Source organism: Delphinapterus leucas, chromosome 20 (genome assembly GCF_059928025.1).
Source record: "Delphinapterus leucas isolate spDelLeu-1000000601 "Yukka" chromosome 20, BTC_Dleu_Yukka2, whole genome shotgun sequence".
Taxonomy (NCBI): Eukaryota; Metazoa; Chordata; class Mammalia; order Artiodactyla; family Monodontidae; genus Delphinapterus; species Delphinapterus leucas.
The window spans coordinates 31271515-31294700 of NC_143148.1; the positions used below are offsets into that span (position 1 = coordinate 31271515).

Sequence of the window (23186 nt, forward strand, 5' to 3'; positions counted from 1 at the left end):
TAATATAATGATTTTTTTTTAAATTTTAGAGTTGAAATTAGATGCCAATGTTTAAGAAGAAAATAAAACATTGAGAGATTTTTATATTAAAAACCTGAATTTCCAAATCCTACTGGGGGTAGGGAGAGCCAAGCTATACCCATCTGGGGCTGCACAACAGGATCTTCCCTCAGCCTGGGCACGTGTCCTGCTTTCCAGTTGCCACAATCTCCACTGCTCCCTACTGCCTCACAACACAGAGGCTGGTGTCATTTGCTATATGTCATCACACCTGTGCAGTTTTGTTCTTAGAGCAAACAGAACTGTGATCTACTTCTCAGCCCCTTGTCTCTATCCTTGGTTGAAAGATGAAAGCTAGACAGAGACGGTAATGTGTTTCAGCAAAAAAAATCAAAGCAAGTAGGTTCTGATGGGAAAGGGAAGAATTTTTTAAGTATCATTTCATATGCAAAGAAAGTATATCAGTCTTATTTTCTCGTTTTGGAACCCTGCCTGCACTTGGGTTTGGGACTGCTGATCCAATTCAACTCTCTTATTGTATAGATGCACACATGGGGTCCAGAGAGCTGCAGCAACCTGCCAAGGATCACACAGCGTTAGAGAGCAGGCTGGGACTAGAACCAGTAGGTGGAGGGTACAAATCTGCAGAGGGGAGGAGGGGGGGAAAAGGAAAGGGAAAGTGACTGACAGGTGGGAATAACTGAAGGACTACCTGGGCAGAGGGGGGTTAAGTGCCTGAGTTAGTGAGTGGAGGGGCAGGAAAAGCTGGAAAAGAGGGATGGGAGAGAGGAGGGCTCTCAAAAGTCCTGAATCCAAGGTTCTCTCTGGGGAATTAAGACAAAGGTGATGGAGAATGACCAATGTTACTTTGGCAGCAGCAGGAAATACAGTAAGTCCAGCAAGAGTGCCCCTGCAGTAACCATGGTAAAAAAACAAGGAGAACCTGCCCAAAATGGTATTTACCAGCACAGACCCCCGTAAGTGGATGGGGATGATGGGGAAACTTGATCTAGGTCAAGTCTAATGGGCATGGCCTGGGAAGCCCAGACTCTCTGCCTTTTGCCTCTTTGGGGGTCAGCACTGTCTGTTCACCCTGGGACTCGGGTTGGAACGGACAGAACTGCTGGGACCTCAGCTAAGTTTGTTCTCTCTTGTTCTTGGTCAGGCAGACTCCTAAAGGGACACTTAGGACATCTAAAGACCAATATTCCTTTTAAAGCAGCTAACTGGTTGGAACAGCCTCCAATGTCGTGCAAAACATGACTTTCTTCACTACCTGGTTAATTTTTAAGTCGAGACATGATCATAAATAATGGAGACAGAGGACCATCTGTCACTCATGAGTTTCTCAATTGAGTTATTATGTTTGAAATTTCAGTTTGACAGAGACTAAAACACACAAGCTAAGGGCAACAAACAAAAGGACCTATAAGAGGTATATGCACCCAAATGTTTACTGCAGCATTATTCACAACAGGAGACATGGAAGCAACCTAAATGTCCATGGAAGGATGAACGGACAAAGAAAATGTGGTGTATACATGAAATGGAATACTATTCAGTCTTAAAAAGGACGGAAATCTTGCCACTTGCAGCAATGTGGATGAACCTGAACGACATTATGCTAAGTGAGCCCAGACCACCCATAACAGTTAACTAACCTCTCAACTTGTCTTCATAATCCTAACAGCCTATCAAAATGCAAGCATGGTATTTGTATTCAAACTACTGCATGATTCTCAAATTATATCATCCTGCTTATAGTTTAAGTTCTAAAGGCGTCAAATAATTTAAGGGATGCTTTCATTACAAAGTGGCATTTGTTTGCAAATCTCAAATCCCAAAAGATCACTTTTCCCAGAGCCTCCAACTAGGGTACATAGTATATTATTCATGATTACGACCATAGCTCTGGGTTATCAAGAAAGGTTAAAACCCAAGAAAAACAAACAGAAAGAAAACAGAAAAGAAAGGAATGTGTGACTATCAAAACCTATTGAGAAAAAATTCCCAGCTCTTAAATCTAAGAGCTAAGGTCATCTCGTCTAGGGTCGAGGTATCTGGAAATTTCACTCATGTGAAACATCTTACTCCCACTGATGCCAGATTAAGGAGGGCTTCTTTACATTATTGCAGGTGAATAAAGCACTGTTTCATTGTTTCTCAAAGCATTTGTAAGAGTGTGGTGACAGAGGAAATGTCTGCATTTGAAAGGAAGTCTTAAGGGGTTGTGAAATCTCAGGAAGGTTCTTAAATGACCTAACCAGATGTTTTGAAGTCTGATACACCCTTAACCCAAACTGAAATTCATAACAAAGTCAAAAGCAATAGAGTCAAATTGATTCCAAAATGCCTTTTCTAACAAATTTGACTGTTTACACCAAATGACTTTACTAGGGCCTCATTCCAACTGGGAGAGAGTATACAGTCATGGAAACAATGGGATTCATCATAAAGTTTGAAGAAGAAATGAAACTAAAAATTCGAGTAAGTCCTTAGTGCTGGCTAAATTAAGAATCCACATTTCTGAGGCTGTATGGAATCATGGTTAAGAGCCAGAGCCTATAGCCAGACTGCATTTTGATAAGCTGTTAGGACTATGACTAGCTCTACCACTAGACTCCTAGCTCTGTCACTTGCTAGCTGGGTGACTTTGAGAAAGTTACTTGACCCCTCTGAGCCTCAGTTTTCTCAACTGTAAAATGGGAATAAAAATGGTACCTACTTCACTGGGATGTTGTATGGATTAAATGAGATAGTAACGTGCCTAGAGCATAGTAAATGATCAGTAAATTTTACCTATTGGAATTATTTTATTTTTTTAATATTAGCAATATTATGTAGACAATGAAATGACAGGGAAACTGGTTTTTTTTATATTTAAATGTAAGACATTTAAATTTTAAAAAATATTATTTCAAGGAGGAGGAAGAGAAATAAGGTTGTCTACACCTCTCCACCCAAGAAATAAAAATCCTGAGGTAAAATGTGGTTCCTTTACTTGGTTTGTTTATTTTGTGGATGGGGAGTTATTTAAATTTGAACGGGTTTGGTTTCGTACACACCATTTGAGACATGCACCAAAAATGTATAGGCAGAGTCACACAAAATAGTACTGAGTTGCATCCACTCCAGGTCTAGCCCAGGGCTAAAAGGACCGTACAAAGTCTAAAGAACACAAGGCTGGGGTCTGGAGATCTGACTTGCCTGGTTAGTGTGGTACTAACAAGACTGCTATCTTGAAGGGTGACCCTGAAGAATCAAGTCAATTCTGCTCTCTGGATTTCAACTTCCTAGTCCACAAAATGAGTGGGTTGAACTAAATGACCAATAAGGTTTCTTTAGGCTGTAACTGCTTACATGAAGCTGTGGTCTCTGTTCCAGGGATAGACTTGGCTCTGGACTTGACCTCTGGCAGCACTACGGTTCTGGTCCAAAGCCAGCCACACACTCCATCTACACTGGATGCCTCCTCAATTCCCGCTGTTGGTCTGGAGGGACCCAGGCAAGAGGATGTGAATGGACAGTCCAAACCCATGGCCCCTCTGGGAGAAATCACTCAAGTACGTGCCCTGCTGCTTCCAACTCAAGTCACAACCCCCGGCACACGCAAAGCCCTGCTTATCCCACTGGAGAGGAGGGTGGGAACCACTTTATTTAAAGCAGAGCTGAAGACATAAATATTCGAGAAGCAATAGCTCCTTATTTTGGAGGACTCTGGAATGAAAGTCCAAGGTAGAAAAACAACACAACAACTGCTAGCATTTCCATTCTGAATAGACAATATATGCCAGGAGCTCTGAAATAAAGATAGTGTGATTCATTTATTATTCCTTCTCTTTAAAACCTGCATTAATTCTGATTTCTATTTAAATAAGAATGATTAAATTTTATCAGCTGAGATGGAAATATTGTGATAAACACTGGCTCGTGGCCAAACTAATCTCCCAAGCCCACAGCTTACGGCCATTGTCTTGTATAGATATTTGAATGGCAATGGGCTTTTATCAGTATTTCTAAAGGCACTCATTTAATTATGTGGTTGTAAGGATTTTCAAAACCCAAAAGAATACTATCAATACATATTCATTTCTTGGATTAATTCAACATTAACATCAGAAAATATTGTTATTTAAAGGATGCTAGTACTTGTTTTTGCTTTTGCAAAAACTGAGGCATCCAGTTCTGGTTGCAATGGTGTCTTTTAAAACGTTCCATCGAACTGAAACTAGGAAAATGCAATGCACAGTGAGGTAAGGCTGGAATTTAGAATTATATAGGGATTAGAAGGAGGACTCCACAAAGTATTCTTTAACAAAGAATACTTCATAGAGGTTGGACTGTAGCAAGGAAAAAAAAAAATCCCTGAACTAGGAAATTTGTACACATGTGCGGATCTTGTCAATCAAATGTAATATATTTGAAAGCCTCAGGAAAAAAAGATTCAAGGGCAGGGGCTGTCTAGGTGTTTCCTGCCCCAAATTTCCATACCCAGAAACTTGAGCGATCTAGATTTCATCACCACAGGGGATACTGCGTTTCTTCAAGAACTGATTAAAAGATACAAAAATACACCTGACATGTTTAGCATTCATGTTTCCTCCAAAGTAGGTCTTTATTTTTCAACATTATGATGAATCTGTTTGGGAAGCAAAGACTCACACTCTAACTTAAGCTTGGGATTTCTTCTTGTATCAGGTTGGCGGAACGGGACAACTCCATTCATTGGAACTGCGACCCACATGGTTTGTGTCTGCAAACTCAACACCTACTACCCTTTTTCTCATGTGTCTTTCAATCTGACCAAACCACCAGGCAACTCCTCCCGTGCTGATCATTTGAGGGGAGCCAGGTAGAGACGGGGACTAGATAGGGAGGGGAGGAGAGAGAAGGGGAATGGAAAACGAGCCTCTTGTCAATCTTGTTAAGACGGATCTATTTTTTGGGTTAACAACTGCCCTGGTCTGAGGGGTTTCCTGGGATGAAGAACTTTGAGTGCTAAAAACAGGACAGTCTAGGGAAAGCAGTTGGTCCCCCTATACTATTTATCTTTTGGCTTAAGCTTCCAGGTCAAGCATTCTAAAGGTTCAAACAAGCTGGGAAAGAGGAGACATTTAGCTTTGGTTGAAGATTACTGAGAGGACCACCTGTCACAACACAAATGCTGACTAAAATTCGTAGAGGACATGTATTTTATAGAATTGGGGAGGTAAAGAGGACTTTTAAAAACAAATCAGTAGGGCTTCCCTGGTGGCGCAGTGGTTGAGGGTCCGCCTGCCGATGCAGGGGACACGGGTTCGTGCCCCGGTCCGGGAAGATCCCACGTGCCGCGGAGCGGCTGGGCCCGTGAGCCATGGCCGCTGAGCCTGCGCATCCGGAGCCTGTGCTCCGCAACGGGAGAGGCCACAACAGTGAGAGGCCTGCGTACCGCAAAAAAAAAAACCCAAAAAAACCAAAACAATTTCCCTCAGAGCATGCTCAGTAGAACACTAATTCCATGGGATGGAATTTTAGTGAAAAATGGTTTAGAGATCAAATAATGCTACTTAAAAAGGTTCCTTTATTGCAGGACTTATCAGAGCCTTGAATAAGCTAACATTCATTGTTCATTAACATGTTTGACCACAGAATCCTCTTTCCCAAGGAGCATCTTAGGATAGCAGTATCTGGAAGATCCTACTTTAGGAAGCACCACTCTAGGCCAAACTCCTCATTTTAAAGATGGAGAATAATACTCCGGCTTGTCTAGTTACAGGCAAGGCTGGTGCTACAGCAGTTTTTCAGAGTTTAATGTACATAAGAATCACCTGGGCCTCTTCTTAACCTGCACATTCTGATTCCACAGGTCTAAGGTGGGGCCTGAGATTCTGCATCTTTCACAAGCTCTCAGGTGATGTTCACGCTGCTGGTCCACGGACCACACTTTCAATAGAGAAGCAAGTCTCCTAAGTTTATGCTTGTCCCACTGCCTTGTAGCCTCTTTGTTAGTGGAACTAACTAATTCTCCTATCAAAGCAGCACCCTTGCCTTATTCTGGTTTCATTTGCTGAGTTGATATCTCCACTTCTTCAAAGCCACTCCCTGTAGTGATAGGACACATTGAGATTAAGGAAGTATTTCCTGGACCCTAAAATAAATTTTCTTTTTGCTATATTATAAATTAGAAACAGATAAAGCTTGTCACTAAGTGGTTTATTTGGAGGCCCTATACAGAAATTTAGATCAAAAGTTATTTGAAATCATTGTTTAACTGAGTCAAATCAACAAAGGACACTTTCCATGACCATTTCCAAGTAGTTTTTAATTGTTCTTGGAAAAACATGGTATGCATCTAACCAAAATGTGCCCAGTAATTGTGCAACTAACTGGCTATTGCCATAATATGAATAGGCAGTGACTAGCAGGTGCTCACTCAGCATGCAGATTTTATACTACAAGGAAAACGTACCCACCCTGATACTTCAAAAGCTTTTGCACCTGCATGTGTACAATCCTCACGTTATTGCATCATATTGTTGATGTTGCCAGGAAAAATCAGCTTACTGAGGTGCTATCTATATAACAGCCGTATGCCTTGTCAATTTAGGGCAGGGGAGGGATGGGTAAGGAGGAATGATCCAAAAGGAAGAAAAATGACTTGCTTATTGACTAAATTTTTACTTTGCAACAAATAGTTGTGACATAGCTCAAAGGACAGATGATGTCTGTATCTTCATGACACTGAAGCCAACCACAGGTAAATAGAGCATGCTGGGTGGTAAGCGGTTAGAATACTATTCCTGTTTACAGCCCAGCCTCTCCCCACAAAAAGCTGATCTCAGACATTTCACCCAACCTGGCCAGTCACCCCAGAGATCTCAGCCAGAAGGGACTGAACTTCCTAGGATCCAGATGACTGAAGGGAGAAGGGAAGGCAGATTCTACTGCCTGGAGACTCAGCCCCTGGACACAAGAAGCAGATTCTAAGTCCAGACTGAAGGCTGGGGAGCCTTCACCTAACTTTTAGTTCCCATGCAGAGCGGGACCTCAAAGTCCCCACATTCAAGCTCTATCCTTGCTGCCCACTAGCTAATGCATCATCTTTGGTCTCCTCCCTGTGAAGTGGGAAATAGCAGTCACTGTCTCACAGAGTTAGGAAGGTTAACTGAGAAAACTGCATATATTACTTTGCATGTATTACAGGGCAGATGTTGACAAAGCTGAGCTATAGTTTTTTGGTTTAGGTTTTTTTTTTTCTTTAATTACAGTAAGAAACTTGAGATCTACCTTCTTAAAATATTTTTTTAGATTTATTTTATTTATTTATTTTTGGCTGTGTTGGGTCTTCGCTGTTGTGCACGGGCTTTCTCTAGTTGCGGTGAGTGGGGGCTACTCTTCGTTGCGGTACGTGGGCTTCTCATTGCGGTGGCTTCTCTTGTTGCGGAGTATGGGCTCTAGGCGCGTGGGCTTCAGTAGTTATGGCCCACGGGCTTAGTTGCTCCATGGCATGTGGGATCTTCCCGGACCAGGGCTCGAACCCGTGTCCCCTGCATTGGCAGGCGGATTCTTAACCACTGCGCCACCAGGGAAGCCCCCTTCTTAAGGTTTTAATACAGAATTGTTCACTGAGTTATGTTTTAACAGTCAAACTTACACCCCATTTTGCTGGTTTCATACATTCTGATCATACATTTGTTCACACATTACATGGGTTCCTACTAAGCACCAACCTTGTGAAACACTGGGAAGTCAAGGTGAAGAAGACACTAGCCCTGCCCTCAAGGATCTCTTGTGGGTTCTTAGGGAGGTTGACACTGAAATCGACAATTATGATACAGGAGGATGACTTGCATTGGGAGGAAACGGGGTGGTGGGTGTGGGGGAGCATCTCACCAACCCCTGCAGGGGAGCAGTGGGGAGGAGTCACGGAAGAGTGAGGAAAGAGGTCCCAGAGGAGGAAGCTCTCTGATCCCTCCTCTGTCTCCTTGGCTGGCTCTTATTCCAATGCCTGAAGCTATGCACAGATCCCAACACGATCCCTCCCCTTCTCAACCTCGGGCTCTGAAATGATAGCATCTCTTGTTCCACGTCTATGCTGCTGACCATCAGGTCTGCATTTCCTACCTTGACTTTTCTCCCAAGGCTCAGATGTGATGACCTATGTGCCAGCTGGGTCCTCCAGAAAGGAGTAATGCCTATGAAAGATAAAAGTGGATGTGTTATTTAGTCATTGCTGTGTAACAAATTACCCCATAGTTACTGTGGGTCAAGAATATGGCGCAAGTTAACTAGGTACTTCTGACTCAAGGTCTCTCACAAGGCTGCAATCAGTGTCAGCTGAAACTCTGCTCTTATCTAAAGGCTCAAATGGAGAAGGATTTGCTTCCAAGATCACTTATATGGTTATTGACAGAATTCAGTTCCTTGAAGGCTATTGATCTGAGGCCCTCAGGTGACTATTGGCTGGAGTCTACCCTAAATTTCTTGCCTTTCCATAGGGCAGCTCACAATATGGCAGCCTGTTTCATCAGAGTGAGCAACTGGGGGAGAGAGCAAGAGAGTCCTAGGGAGACCGAAGTCACAGAAATGACTTCCCATCGTTTTTTGGCTGATTTCCATTTATTAAAAGTGAGTCATTAGGCCCAGCCAATAGCCAGGGAGAGGAGATTACACAAGGGCGTGAATGCTGGGAGACTGGGAATCATTGGGAACCATCTTAGAAGGGAGACTGGTACAAAGGAGGAAGCAAGATTGGACCACAATGCAGAGCTGATACCAGTGAAAGGAAAAGTGGGGAGGAAGCAGGATTAGGAAGAAAGAGCCTCAGGACATAATGTTCATCCGATAAACTCTTAACCAATTCAACGGGAAGTTCCAGAACAATGGTTGCCGTTGGTGGAGTTCTGCATGGGGCAAAAATGGCCAAGACCTAGGGACTGCCTAGGAAGAGCATGGTCTTGGCTGAAAGCTGAGGTGGATTCTGAAGGCCAACAAATAGAGGCTTGAAAGAAGGTAACTGCCTTCTTTGTAGCTGAATGGCAAGTTCTTTCTGGAAGGGAGATGTGAGTGGCACACCTTCGAGGCCCCCATCTCCACCGCATGTAGATCAATGTTTTGTACAATCTAGGCACGCATCAAATGCTTCCACCAAATTATCAAGTGCATAACTTACTAATGATGCTTATTTAAAATATCAATTATTTATTATTTGTGCAAGAGGAATATTCATAATCACATTGAGACAGTAGCCAATTGATGAACCAGTTATGCAGTCAACTAACAGGGCTGTCTAACCCTTTGCTGCATCTTCAAAAGGTGAGTTCTTTCCTGCTTCCTCCAAATGACCTTGGCTTTGTGCATACAGCCTTAGAAAAGAGGCCTATGTGGACCAAGGTAGTTCTAGATCAATGGGTTTCTCTGACTCTTGGTTTTACAAGCTTTCCACTGAGAACAGAAATGCCCCAAAGTGCTGATGGTTGGATTGTGATCATGCATCCCACCTGTGGGAAGGACTTCACACACCATTAAACACCAGGAGAACATATATTATTAAATCTGTCCTCCTCCATCAGGTCTTCTCCACTAAAGGTTTGCTAAATAAAGGTACCATTTAGCCAAACCAACCTTCACATGCCATATCCTGGGGCACCCTCTCTAGTGAAGTGTAACTACATTGTAATATTTCGTGAATATCTGTTTCATGTTAGTTGCTCTTCTAGACTATAAGCTCCACGAGGGTAAGCACAATGCTTTGGATGTCCAACATTTAGTACTGGTCTGGCAAAAATGCAGGGACTCGATGAATGAATGAATAGTGAGATGCATGGCTCTTTGATCTGTTTTGGGAGTCTAGATTTTCGTGCATCAAACTTGGTCTGGGAAGGAGGTGCCCTTGTATTCCCGTGCTCCTTGTGAGGCCAGACAGAAGAAAGCTCATCTAACTCCAGGGCTCTGGAACAATGTGCCCAGTTTGGTCAAGTTAATGGTCAGGTTACATTCTGTTGCAATTCTGCATGTTGAAAAGCTTTCTAAAATATATTAATCTAGCTATCCTGTCAACCGATATTCATTAAGCACCTACTGCATACCCGTCTAAGCAATTTATGGCTGTTGGCTGACCGTCTCTTTTTTACCTACTTATCCATTTATTCTCCTTCTCACTTTTATGTACTTTATCCATCCATATATCCATTCACTTATTTATGCACACTTTACCTTATTCCAATATGTATTGGAGGGGGTTTATAGAGATCCATATAATATACCACTATAATATAAATTATGAGTAGGTGAAAGGGAAAAGGAAAAAGCATAAACTCATTATGTATGGACTGAATCACTAATCATTCGAACTCTTACTGGCAAAAAAAGTGATGGACTGGACTCTACTGATCACAGCAGGTGCTCAGGTGTAAGATACTGGGGCAGATCTACCATAAAAAATTCTTTGTGGAGCGTTTTCTTCATTTAACCATTGGAATAAATCTTTCTCATGCTTGTGTGTGTTTTAAAGGGCTTTGAAGATTTCAGGTAGCTCATTCGTTCATTCTTTTTTGTTGTTCTTGTGTTTACTGAGCACTTACTAAGTGCTGAGCACCATGCTAAGCTCATGCTAAGTATCATGGTCTAAGAAAAAGGGTGCTGAGTGCATGTGTTTTTACTGTTAGGCTCCAGGTCTGAGAGTTATAAGTCCTGAGTTCTCTCATGGCTCTGGGGTTGCTTTATTGTGTGGCTTGGCTGAGTCTATCCCAGTCTCTGGACCTTGATGTCTTCATGTGAAAATGATGGACTAAGTGAATATTCTTAACTAGATCTAAAATTAAGTAATATAGGACAGGCTGGATTGAAGCAAATCAATTCAGCAATTCTTTTGGTCCCATCCCATTCCTCAGCATAGCTTGAGAAAACTGACTCCTGATCAGTGACCCCTGGAAGCTGTATTTTTAGCATTTTATCCTCAGCTGGCATGCACATCACATGGAAGTGTTCCAAAACCCCAAAGTGATGTTACCTAATGAGCCCTTTCAAAATATTGTGACCTAAAGAATAGGTGCTTCTATCATGGAAGTGAACTCTCAGAATACACAAGGATTTAAATGCCAACATCCTATATTAAAAAAAAATAAAATAACCAGCGCTAACTGAGCTTTGCCGACCGGCACTCTTCTAAACATGTGATAATGCATCATCTCATTTAATTCCGGCAAAGCCCTGAGACAAGTTTTCATTATTGCCCCCATTTTACTGATAAGGAAACTATGGAGCAAGAAGGTTAAGCACTGGGCTTCCCTGGTGGCGCAGTGGTTGAGAGTCCGCCTGCCGATGCAGGGGACACGGGTTCGTGCCCTGGTCCGGCAAGATCCCACATGCCGCAGAGCGGCTGGGCCTGTGAGCCATGGCCGCTGAGCCTGTGCGTCTGGAGCCTGTGCTCCGCAACGGGAGAGGCCACAACAGTGAGAGACCCACGTACCGCAAAAAAAAAAAAAAAAAAAAAAAAAAAAGAAGGTTAAGCATGATAACTTATGTCGCAGACCAGAGATGTGAGCCCAGGGAGTTGGACTCCAGATCCAGGCTCTTCCCTCTCACTTGACCACACATCTTTCCATCCAAAGACTCATACCTGTAGCCCTTAGGTGCTCTGTTAGCTTGTGGCTTACTTTTTAAAAATGCCTTATTACCTATAATCTGTTTCTGATGCTTCTAGCTAAGAAAATAATCTCAGTGTAAACAAATATGAGAGATTCTTTTCAGAATGGATTTCCAACTCCAATAATGTAATTTTGATTCTCAACAATAACGCGCATAAAGATACTTTTACTCTAAACCTAAAGCTGGCAAACTTTTTCTGTGAAAGGAAAATGGTAAATCTTTTAGACCCTAGAGGCCATAAGCTCCTCAAATCTGCTATTAGAGTGAGAAAGCGGCCAATATTTAAACACGTGATCATGGCATATTCCAATAAAACTTTATTTATGGATACTAAGTTTTGAAGTTAACGTAATTTTTATGTGTCATGAAGTACTCTTTTTCTGATTTTTTTACAACCATTGAAAAATGTGAAAACCATTCCTACCTTGGAGGATGAACAAGAACAGGCAGGGAGCTGGATCCAGCCCATTGGCTACTGTTTGCCAATCCCTGCTCTGAACTGCTCACTGACATCTGATTCAACCTTTGGGAACAAACAAGGCTTTTCTTAAAAGAAAAATAAAACCACTAGACACTCGGTTTTCTAATTTCTTTGCAATATGAATCTCTGTTTTCTTGGTCAAAATGTGTCCTATTTTCCTAGAGATTTAAAATTCTACATCAATAAATATTTAACCGTCAAGAAAGTTAAATTCCCCTTCTACTTTGGCTGTCAATAAGTGGAGCTCAGGACCGTTGTCTATACTTGTTACAAAATTCAAGACAAAGTAAAATATATTCCCAAATATCTACAAATGCACACATGAAATATAGGTGTATCTTAAAGAATAACCTAACAGAAAGTACTTTAAATTTCACAGCCGCTGCTAATGCAGGCAGCTAATCCTATTTACATTCATATTAGCCTTGGTATCTTTTTCCCTAAGATTTACCTATTTGTATGCCTGCATGAGTTAAACTGCCTTTTGCATGATATCAGTACTTTTGTAATTTAAATCTATAAAAGGCAATTTCTTTTAAATATACTTCCTAACAGTGGGTGAAAGAGGCACCAAAGTTATTTCAGGGCGGTACACCTCAGTGAACATGTGTGCTGAACTCCAGGCAATATGCAGAATGTGGGAATTAACCTTATACTGTAGGAATGGAATAGAAAATGAAATCAAAGCTGAGAAAGAAACAGCCTTTGAAAAGGACCACTTTGCCGTTATCGAAGGAAATGGTGTGTTTTAGAATTGGTACTTAGACAGGTGAAGCTTTCTCCCCTTCTGTAAGAGTGGTGAAGACTGTTTGCTTTCTTCATTGTGATATTTTTACATCCCAAATAACTTTAGCCACCTGGTAAGCAAGTTTTACGCTTTAATGTTGGTGTTGGCTGATAAACAGAACATGGTTGACAATTTGGTGACCAGGGTCAATTTTAAGGTGTCCATTGTGACTCCCCATGGAACATGGAAGCAGTGTAAGCGGGTACGTATTGAGGGGCTAGGGGTGAGACTCCAAAGATACAGAACAAAGTGTATCCAGCTGGAGCTACATTTTTTTCTTCATATAATTCCTATGAAATGTTCACCCTCACCATCTCCAGTTGACATAAATGAGATGCAAGTAGGTTAATGTATAATCTTGCCCCAAAGAAATAGTTTCTTCCAATATGTAGGGCACACACATCAACATGCTTCTTTTCTAAGCAGGGCTGGGATTTTTTTAGCAAAATTCACTGGGGTTGGGAGGGTGGGAGGTGAAATCCGACGGGAGGGACTTCCAGATGCATGCCCTCACTTCTGGTTACACTGAGCACGTCCTCCCAGGAGAACTGGCCCTCGGGTTCACTTCCTCTGACGCTGGTCAGGGCATGTCTCCCAGAGCTCACCAGGTCATGGGCTTGAAGGAACCCATACCAAATTTCAGTCTCATGTAGAAAGTCTTCCCACAATGAAGCCAGGAAAAGACACAGTTCCAAACTGTGCATCCAAGGCAGTGGGGCTGGTCAGACTTGGGGCCTGACACCTGCACAGAATTAGCCCCAAGCTTCAGATGCACCTCGGGAAGGGAATGTCCCTCCATTTAATCCTAAACTTCGTGTTACTTGCCCTTCTCCAACTGTAATGTCTACAGAACACCATGTATCTGGATGGAAATGGGGCATTTTGTTCACTACCCAGATAATTACACAAAGCTTCAGCCACTGGTTCACGACTCCTGAAGAACCCTCATGCACACAAGTACACACACACACACACACACACACACTCAACCAAAATCCACCACCCTGAAAGGAGCCATTATAAATGTTTCATGTGAAACTTTCAAAACCCATCAGACTCACCAGAGTTTTCAAATTAACTCCCTTATTGCCCAAGGGATCGCTCTGAAAGAGATTTCTCCAGCCTCAAATCTCCTGAAGAAAATTCTGAATTTGAAACAGAATGCAAATAATGCGTTTTGACTCCCTAATCAACAAATGGGATCAACTTGAATTGATTAAGAACCTTTGAAATTAGCTGTCTTTAATTCTCTCCATGGCCTGCTGCTGGTACTCTGAAGATAGGAGGGGAGTGTGTGTGTGTGTGTGTGTGTGTGTGTGTGTGTGTGTTTGGGCTGAAGTTGGAAGTTTGGTCTCATTTTTTTTCAGAGCTCATCTAATGGTCTTTTCTTAAAAAAAAACCACTTTTTAAAAATTTTAATGGTGACGCAACTCTAAGAAAGCAAGCATTCACCTGGTGCAATTATGTGGCTTTTCATGAAGTACATTTCCAACAGTTGGCTGCATGAAACCTGCACAACCTTACTGAAACAAACAAAAATCATAAAATCTGAAATGAATGTATAAATAATATGCAACTGTCTAGACAGTATAGGTCACTTGCAAAGAGAGCAGGTAGGGAAAAAATTGTCCATCAGTCAGACAACCATAACTGATTCTGATGCTAAATAATGGTGGAGATATTCAGCATTCTCTCTATGCGAAAGGCTTCGCTGAGCATTCTCCTCTTCCCAAGCCAGTGGCCTTCTGCTTATCTAGTGCTTTAGGCAGTCTTTGGAAAATGCACTTGCTATTTAAACATTAAAATTAATGCCCAAAGAATAGCAGTTGAGCAAGGTGGGGGGAGGGGTTGCCACTGACCTGTGTGATTGGCCTTTGGTAAAGCAAAAATAGCCCTTCTAGATCAACAATATGAGATTTCCATACCCACAGAATCTTAAACAGATGTAGTTATGGAAACTTTAGGCTAGCAAAAGACCCAAACACACACACTCAAATTTCATGGAACTTTTTTACTCTCCAGTAATAATGTGTAAGAATAGATTCAGGTTCTTAAATAGTGTACTTTTAATAAATTTATAATAATCTGTGTACATAGCAAAAAAAAAAGGCCTGAAACTCAACCAAATGCGTTAAACAATGATTGTGGGTTTTTAGCACCCTGGAATGCGATAATCTCAGCAGTCATAGAGCAGGGCGATGGCTGCTACCATCACTGCCCTCCCAAACTATGAACACAGGTGAGGTTCATCAGCTTGTGCCTAGGGGTGGGCGTTACCAACCAGTTGGCTCTGCAGCCCGATGGGCCCACACGCCCTTTGCAAGAGGAACCCAAAGTGAAGCCACCATGAATTAGGCCTAATGCCTGCAGGAGGAAAGATCCCTGCTCACCTTGCCAGGGAGGAAGTGGGTGGGCAGACAGGTGTCGGCCCTGCTCTGAGCTGAGCAACCATACTGGCCAAATGGGTCAAACCCTTAGGGAAGACGATGATAATAAAATAATAAGAAGAGTAACAGCCGCCATTTATGGAGCGCTTACTAAATGTCAGACACTGAGCAATCGTCAAGTCCTGAGTCTGGAGGACTGTCTCATTCAACCCTAACCGCAATCCTAGGGAGCTGCTCTGATTTATTATCCTCATTTGACGTCGGAGAAACTTGAGGCTCAGAGCAAATAACTTGCCTGAAGCCAAACAGGAATAAGTGGCTGAGTGCAAGTTTGATTCCAGGTTCCTTTTTTTTTTTTTTTTTTGCGGTACGCGGGCCTCTCACTGGTGTGGCCTCTCCCGTTGCGGAGCACAGGCTCCGGACACGCAGGCTCAGCGGCCATGGCTCACGGGCCCAGCCGCTCCACGGCACGTGGGATCTTCCCGGACCGGGGCACGAACCTGTGTCCCCTGCATTGGCAGGCGGACTCTCAACCACTGCGCCACCAGGGAAGCCCTCCAGGTTCCTTTAAAGCGAAGCTCACCTCTTTCCCCGTGTGACCTTTTGCCTCTCCGGCTGCCCCCCTCGGGGCCGACTTTGCCAGGAGATGCTGCGGGCACCGCGCCCCTGGGGCCCATAGCACAAGAACGTCCGCTTCTTGCAAGAAGCAAGATGCATACTTTCACTGTGTTGGCATAAAGGCAAATGAAATCCACACCTGTTTCTATTTCTCTTCTACGCAAGCAGTCGTAAAATCTCATTTTCTTTTCTTTTTTTTAATTAAAAAGGGGCCACGAACCGCAATGTTGGCGCTTGAGCAGAAGAGACTCCCCCGGCCTTCCGCTTCGCATACCTGGCCAAGCTGAAGAGAAGGGCGGTGGCCGCTCCGGAGGGATTCTGGTCCCGAAGCCGCGGAAGGGAGGGCGACGCTGCGTCTGCCAAGCCCGGCAAGTGGGCGCGGTTGGGCTCCGGGGGGCCCTCGCTCCGCTCCGGGACTCCTCCGAGGCCTGCGGGGAGGCGGCGGCCTGCTGCGCCCCGGCCTGGAGCGATCTCTCGAAGCGTCGGGGACCCTCCTTCCGCTGGCGGCCGCCTCACGCAACGCGACTCGGAAGCGTCCTTGCAGCAGCCGCTCTGACTTCCGGGTCGCGGCCACCGGCGCCCCGTGAGCCCGGGCCTCTACTCGCTGGTGTATGAGACGCCCTTCGACGCCCAGGTCAGCCCCCACCAGGCCCGCTGCCGCTACCTGCAGCCCTGCTGGGCCGACTTCCTGGACCGGATCGCAGATGTGGGCTTCGTGGGCCGCTGGTGGCTGCCGGGGTCCCGGATCCGCGACTGCGACCTCAAGGCCCACGAGTTCCTGCACCTGCCGGCACATCTGCGCGCAGTCGGGCCCCACCAGCTGTACCCGGAGGCCAACGAGCGGCTCTTCAATGAGGAGAAGCCCAAGCCCGTGGTGCTCACCGCCTATCACGTGGTCCAGGCACTGTGGGAGGAGCAGCTCTTAAAGCAGGAGAAGAAGGACCAGGTCGCCCTGAGCCAGGCCGACCCACTGGTGCCATCGGAGGTCGCGAGATGAAACCCAGTCCGGCCTGGGTCCGGACCGGGCTCTGAACCCCGGCAGACGGCTGGCCTGGGACTGTGCAGTTGGTGTGTGCAAGCCTCAGATGCAGAGTGATAGAAATAAATTACGTGTAGTGTTCTCTCCCTGGGATTTCACAAAATTGGGGGCCTCTGTCTGACCTGTTCTTTGTGAGCTGAAGCTAATTCATAGAGCCTTCTTGGTCTGGGGGTTGGGGAGAGGAGAGCGACATGCCATGTAATGTTTATCACTGCCAGAGTTGGTAAGGAGCCTCCGACAGAAATAAGCCTTTTTCACTGGGCTTCACGGTTCCCCTGACTGAGGTATCACAGTTGTTAGGTGACTCCCAGACTCTCCTAAGAAACTTCAACTCTTCATTTTAGGTTTTGAGCTGAAGGCTTCCCTGGTGGCGCAGTGGTTGAGAGTCCGCCTGCCGAAGCAGGGGACGCGGGTTCGTGCCCCAGTCCGGGAGGATCCCACATGCTGCGGAGCGGCTGGCCCGTGAGCCACGGCCGCCGAGCCTGCACATCCGGAGCCTGTGCTCCGCAACGGGAGAGGCCACAACAGTGAGAGGCCCGCGTACTGCAAAAAAAAAAAAAAAGAATCCGCCTGCTAGTGCAGGGGGCACGGGTTTGATCCCTGGTCTGGGAAAATCCCACATGCCGCGGAGCAACTAAGTCTGTGCGCCACAACTACTGAGCTTGCGCTCTAGAGCCCACGAGCCAAAACTACTGAGCCCGCGTGCCTAGAGCCTGTGCTTCTCAACAAGAGAAGCCACCGCAATGAGAAGCCTGTGCACCGCAAAGAAGAGTAGACCCCGCTCGCCTCAACTAGAGAAAGCCGCACACAGCAACGAAGACCCAACCCAGCCAAAAATAAAAACAAATAAATACATTTAAAATAAACCAACAGCAACAAAAGAACTGCCAGTGGACATTCTGGAACACCGATCTCGGTCATCTACCTTTTGGTTTTAAATTTGTCAGACGCCCTTGCTCAGCCCTTCTCACTAGGAGCAGTGGCGGCTGGCCCTGGTCACCTGAGGCCTCCCTCTGCCATCTCTCTCTTCCAGCAGGTCTCTACCAGGTCGGTCCTGAGACCAGGGCCATTTCATCCTCCCATCCCTTCCTCCTGGGCTGCCAGTGTTATTTATTTTTAATGCCTTTGATACATTTCCCTCTTGTTTTGACCAAGCAAACAGCACACATCTGCTGCCACCAGGAGGTGTCAATAGTTCATACTGCTCAATTTGTATGCCCCAAATCCACTGTAGGGATGATTTTTGCCATGCCTGTATCTCAAGTTTCAATTTCAAAGTATTATGCTGCGTTCTCGGCATTAAAAATTCATACGTTGAATTAAAGATTTATTTTTAAGGGGGGTACCTTATTATAAGGCAAATCACGTTCTTTTCATTTTAGACATATTGGCTATTACGATTTCATCTTTTTTGCTAAAAGCTCAATTACATCAATATCGCTCGAGACCCTCCAAACACTGAGCTGAAAGCCAGGCTTCTCAGCAGCCAAGTGCCTATTGCCCTGGAAGGATTAACTTTTCTAAGAATGAATCCCATCCGCCTGGTGCAGAGTTATCTCCCTAATAAAAAGCTGATGGAGTTACACCTCTGCTTAGAATCTCTGCCAGCTTCCTGTTGCTTACAGAATGACGTTTAAACTCCTTCTTCTGTCTTACAAAGGCTTCCACAGCTTGGGCCCAGCCTGCCTTTCACTGTTCCTGCGGCACATTCCACTCTTCTTCACACGGAAGGAGACCAGGACATGCCAAAATGTCCTGGTCTCCCTCACCCTTCAACCTTCGACCAAGACCTCGGTTCAATGTGCTTCTATAATTCAGTTTACCTGGCCATATTGTAAAATATCTATTACGTCCATCCCTCCCCCCAGACTGATTTCCCAAAGATAGGAACTGAGCATTATTCCTATCTGTAACCCCAGGTTCAGCACAGGGCCAAGCACACTGCAGAAACATTAGTAGGTGAATGAATAAATGATTGAGTTGAATGAATGAATTCAACGGCCCAAGAACTCACACGCAACAGAACATGACAACAAAATCAACAACATCAATGTTTCCAGTCTTACATTTAGTAAGTATAGAGAAAACTAGTATATACAGGGAATCAATTCCCTACCTTTACTAAGTCTTCTAAGACAGGCTGTGACTACAGTAAGTGCTCAGGAAATAATCCAAATGGTCCAAGGCTTTGGTGGAGATCAGAGCTTCCGAGTTGTGTGTGCTGGGTAGAGGGCAGGTGCTTGGGAGAGGGAGAAAAATGTCTCGAAATGGGTGAGAGCCACCTGGGCTGGTGTGAGACAACACAAGAGGCCCTTCTTAGCAAGAAAGGGCCGCAGACTTTCAGTTGTTAAGGATGAAGAAAGTGACAAGGACAGGAACCTCTGGTGAAGGGGTAGGCATGATGGAAAGGGGGATTTCTAGAAAAAGTCAACCATGGCTCTCCTGACTTAAAAGCAGTGGGAGGGCTTCCCTGGTGGCGCAGTGGTTGAGAGTCCGCCTGCCGATGCAGGGGACACGGGTTCGTGCCCCGGTCTGGGAAGATCCCACATGCCGCAGAGCGGCTGGGCCCGTGAGCCATGGCCACTGAGCCTGCGCATCCGGAGCCTGTGCTCCGCAACGGGAGAGGCCACAACAGTGAAAGGCCCGCGTACCGCAAAAAAAAAAAAAAAAAAAAAAAAGCAATGGGAGTGGCTCCTTTGAAGGATGAAGATGCTTTTACTCAGGGACTCAATTCTGAAGAAAGTTTTCAAAGTGCTGTTTTGAACTGTGAGACGAAAGGGCAAGGATAAAATACGTGGAAAGTGGACAGCTATTCCCTAATGCTGCTGGTCCCTTTCTCCCCTTCACTCGCTCCCCAGAGGAGAAGGAGCTACCTGCCTAGTTGGCCTGAGCTTGGCTTGGCTGGTCCTGGCTCTGTCTCAGGGCTGTCTGCCTGGAGGGGGCATCTCCTCCTGCTTCTGCATCCACAGGATGAGTTACCTTGGGCCTGGCATCTCCTTTCTGGAGGCAGGTAGGAAGGCCATTTCTACTGGTCTGAACTCATGAGATTTCTCAGATGGGAGACAGTGACCCTATCTGCCGTTGACCAAGGAAGTGTCTGCTTTACAAAGGGGCCATCCTAATACCTTGTCTTGGAGGAGGGAGTGAGAAGCAAGATGTGGAAACCCAATTACTGGGCCACAGATTCCAGCCACATGTTCTAATTGAGTGAGGCCAGCAATAAAGATGACATTTTGATCTTCATCTATCTGATGCTTGTAGATATTTCCTGATTAATTCTGAAATTTGAGGGGAAAGGATTTCAGTTCGCCACTTCTGAAAACCCAGCACATTGCTTATGATCTTTTAGCTCTGAATTAAGTGATGGGCCCCTGGACCGCTCACTGCAGGAACCCAGGGAAAGAGCTCTTTCTTCAGCTGACACTTCTGATTTAAGGCGTCTGCCTCATTTGATCTCATTTGGGGTCTCCATTGACAGTTCCAGGGGAGACCCCTGAGTTTCACAATAGCTGGAGGTGTCAGCCAGACCGAGGGGTGACAACAACCACCCCACCAGAATGGAACACACAACCTTTGTGAGCTATAAGCTGAACCGAATCCAATTGCTCATCATACTCAACCTGAAATACCTCGGAGACATTGTAGGTCTGGTTCCAGGCCACAGCAATAAATCAAATACCGCACTAAAGTGAGTCACACGAATGTTTTGGTTTCCTAGGGCCTGTAAAAGTTATGTTTACACTATACTGCAGTCTATTAAGTGCTCAATAGTGTTCTGTACAAAAACAATGCAGATACCTTAATTAAAAAACACTATCGTGGGCTTCCCTGGTGGCGCAGTGGTTGAGAGTCTGCCTGTGGCCGCTGAGCCTGCGCGTCCGGAGCCTGTGCTCCGCAACGGGAGAGGCCACAAAAAAAACCAAAACAAAAAAAACCCCACTATCGATAAAAAAAAACGCTCACCATCATCTGAGCCTTTAGAGAGTTGTAATCTTTTTGCAATAGTAACATCAAACGTCACTGATCACTGATCACCATAACAAATATGATAATAATGAAAAAGTGAAATATTGTGAGAATTACCAAATGGGACACGGAGACCCAAAGTGAGCAAGTGCTATTGGAAAAATGGCGCCCATAGACTTGCCTGGTAGGGGTCGCCACGAACCATCAATTTGTAAAAAACACAATATCTACAAAGGCCAGTAAAGCGAAGAGCAGTAAAACAAGTTATGTCTGCAGGGAGACACTGGACGATCACTCAAACGGAACTGAACTAGATCCTTTCTTAAAAAAACAAAAGACCTCGCCTACTGCGTCAAAAGAAAATCAAAGCTTCAAAATATTTTCTGAATCGAACTGTTTCATTCTGTTCAAGTATCAAATACCTATCAGGTAATATTTTTTTCCCAGCATAGAAAAATATTCAGCAAATTCAACCATGGTTATTGCTTCCCTCTCATCCTTTAAATTTCTCTAAATTAACTTACCTTCCCTTTTGGTTACCACCTTTCAATTCTGTTTCAACTTTAACAGTATATATGCATGAATGATCAATAAAAGTAGTCAAAAGATTTTATCTGTGTTGGTATAATATTTCATGTTTTTTCAAAGAAGAAATGTTGAAATTCATGGCTGAAGCACATGTGATGATGGAATTTCCTCTTCTTAAGACACTTTAAAGAATTTTTGAAGGATGATCTTTTAATAGATTGCAAGTAGATAAAATCTGTCCCATTGCTCTCCAGGTAGTTGGCCTCTGGGGCTTCTAGTCCTGACTTGTACACTGCTCAGTAGGGTACTATTTATATAAAAGGGTTGGAGAGTTGTATGCCTGTTCGGTTATTTGTTCATTAGCTGATTCATTCATTCATTCATTCAACAAATATTCAGTGAGCCCCTCTGTGATAGGCCCATAGTGGGTCGAGGAAATTAATAGTAAATAAATCATAGGCATCCTTTGAATTCACAGATTAGTAGAGAAAACAGAAACCTCAGTGGATAAATCATCATAGAATAAGGACTACAGAGAGGTAACAAGGAATCCTGAGAGCTTTTTATGTTTCTGATTAATGGTAGTGTTCATTTCTTTTATCCATAGTTGAAACATCTATTTCCAGGGAATTCTAGTTCAAGGAAGTAAGCTTCTCAACTCTATTCAACTGCATTCTGTCATGCAGGAGGTACTTCTTAACCTCCCAAGGACTTCTGAACAGTGTCAGCTACATAACTGTCGGTAGGATGGGCTATGGTTAGAAATGACATGAATAATAGGCATAGCCAACTGCTCTGCACTTACTTTGGGCCAGGCACTTTTCAAAGCACTTTTAACTCATTGCACCCTTAAAACCATCCTGTGAGGTAGATCCTATTGTAATCCCTGTTCAAAAATGATGAATCTGAGACACAGAGAAGGTGAATAATGCCTCCGAGCACACATAAAGGGTTAAGCATATACTTTTATTTACTCAGTGAAATATAAACTTGAGAGGGTCTCTGAATTAACTCCCTGCCATTGGTTCCTTCTCTTTCATAAAAATAATGTGCAAAATTTAAAAGCAAACAAACAAAACATCAAAATAATCATGCTTCCTGAGTTTCAGGGTTCTAAGTTAATAGAAATGTTCTGTTTTCTCAAAAATTGAACTTTTTATCTTCTATGAATACTCTCATTTAGGCCTAAAATATACAGCCTGTATGTTTTTTAAAAAGCAGCAACTTGAAATCTAATAGATAAAAATTTATATTTATAAAAAACATATAAATTATATAAAAGTAATAATCTAATCTTTCTTGCAATGAGACAAACTAAATTTGAAAAAAAATCAGTAAAGTTCAGGGCCCTAAATTCATTTAAGAAATATGCGCATAAAATAACTGCAAAATCACAGGTTATTCAAGAAAAACCAAAAGAACAAGGCCTTCCCTTGCTTGTCAAAGATACAAGAAGAAAGATTTATTGAATGCTAGTGAAATAAAGATTTGAGCATTCATTCTGCCTGAGGGACTGTATCTTAGTTTTCATGCCTAAAATCCTCACAACCGAGACAATCCTTTGATTAAAACATTGTCTGTAGGAAGCCCCTGCACTCTATGGGTTACCTAAGAGGAGAGGAAGCTCATTATAACATATTAGCATCTTGTGATAAATTATAACAGCTTAATTTGTCAAAGTAGCCAACTACAACCTTGGAAAGCATTCAGCAGAGATATAAAAGAATAGGACTAAGGAAAAGTGAAATTTAA

At 43.9% G+C, this 23186-nt stretch overlaps 1 pseudogene; it reads left to right on the top strand.

Moving 5' to 3' along the window:
• LOC111165034 (mitochondrial import inner membrane translocase subunit Tim29-like) overlaps nt 1-16913 on the top strand; it is a 95922-nt pseudogene extending 79009 nt beyond the window's left edge.
• The last annotated feature ends 6273 nt before the right edge of the window (nt 16914-23186 follow it).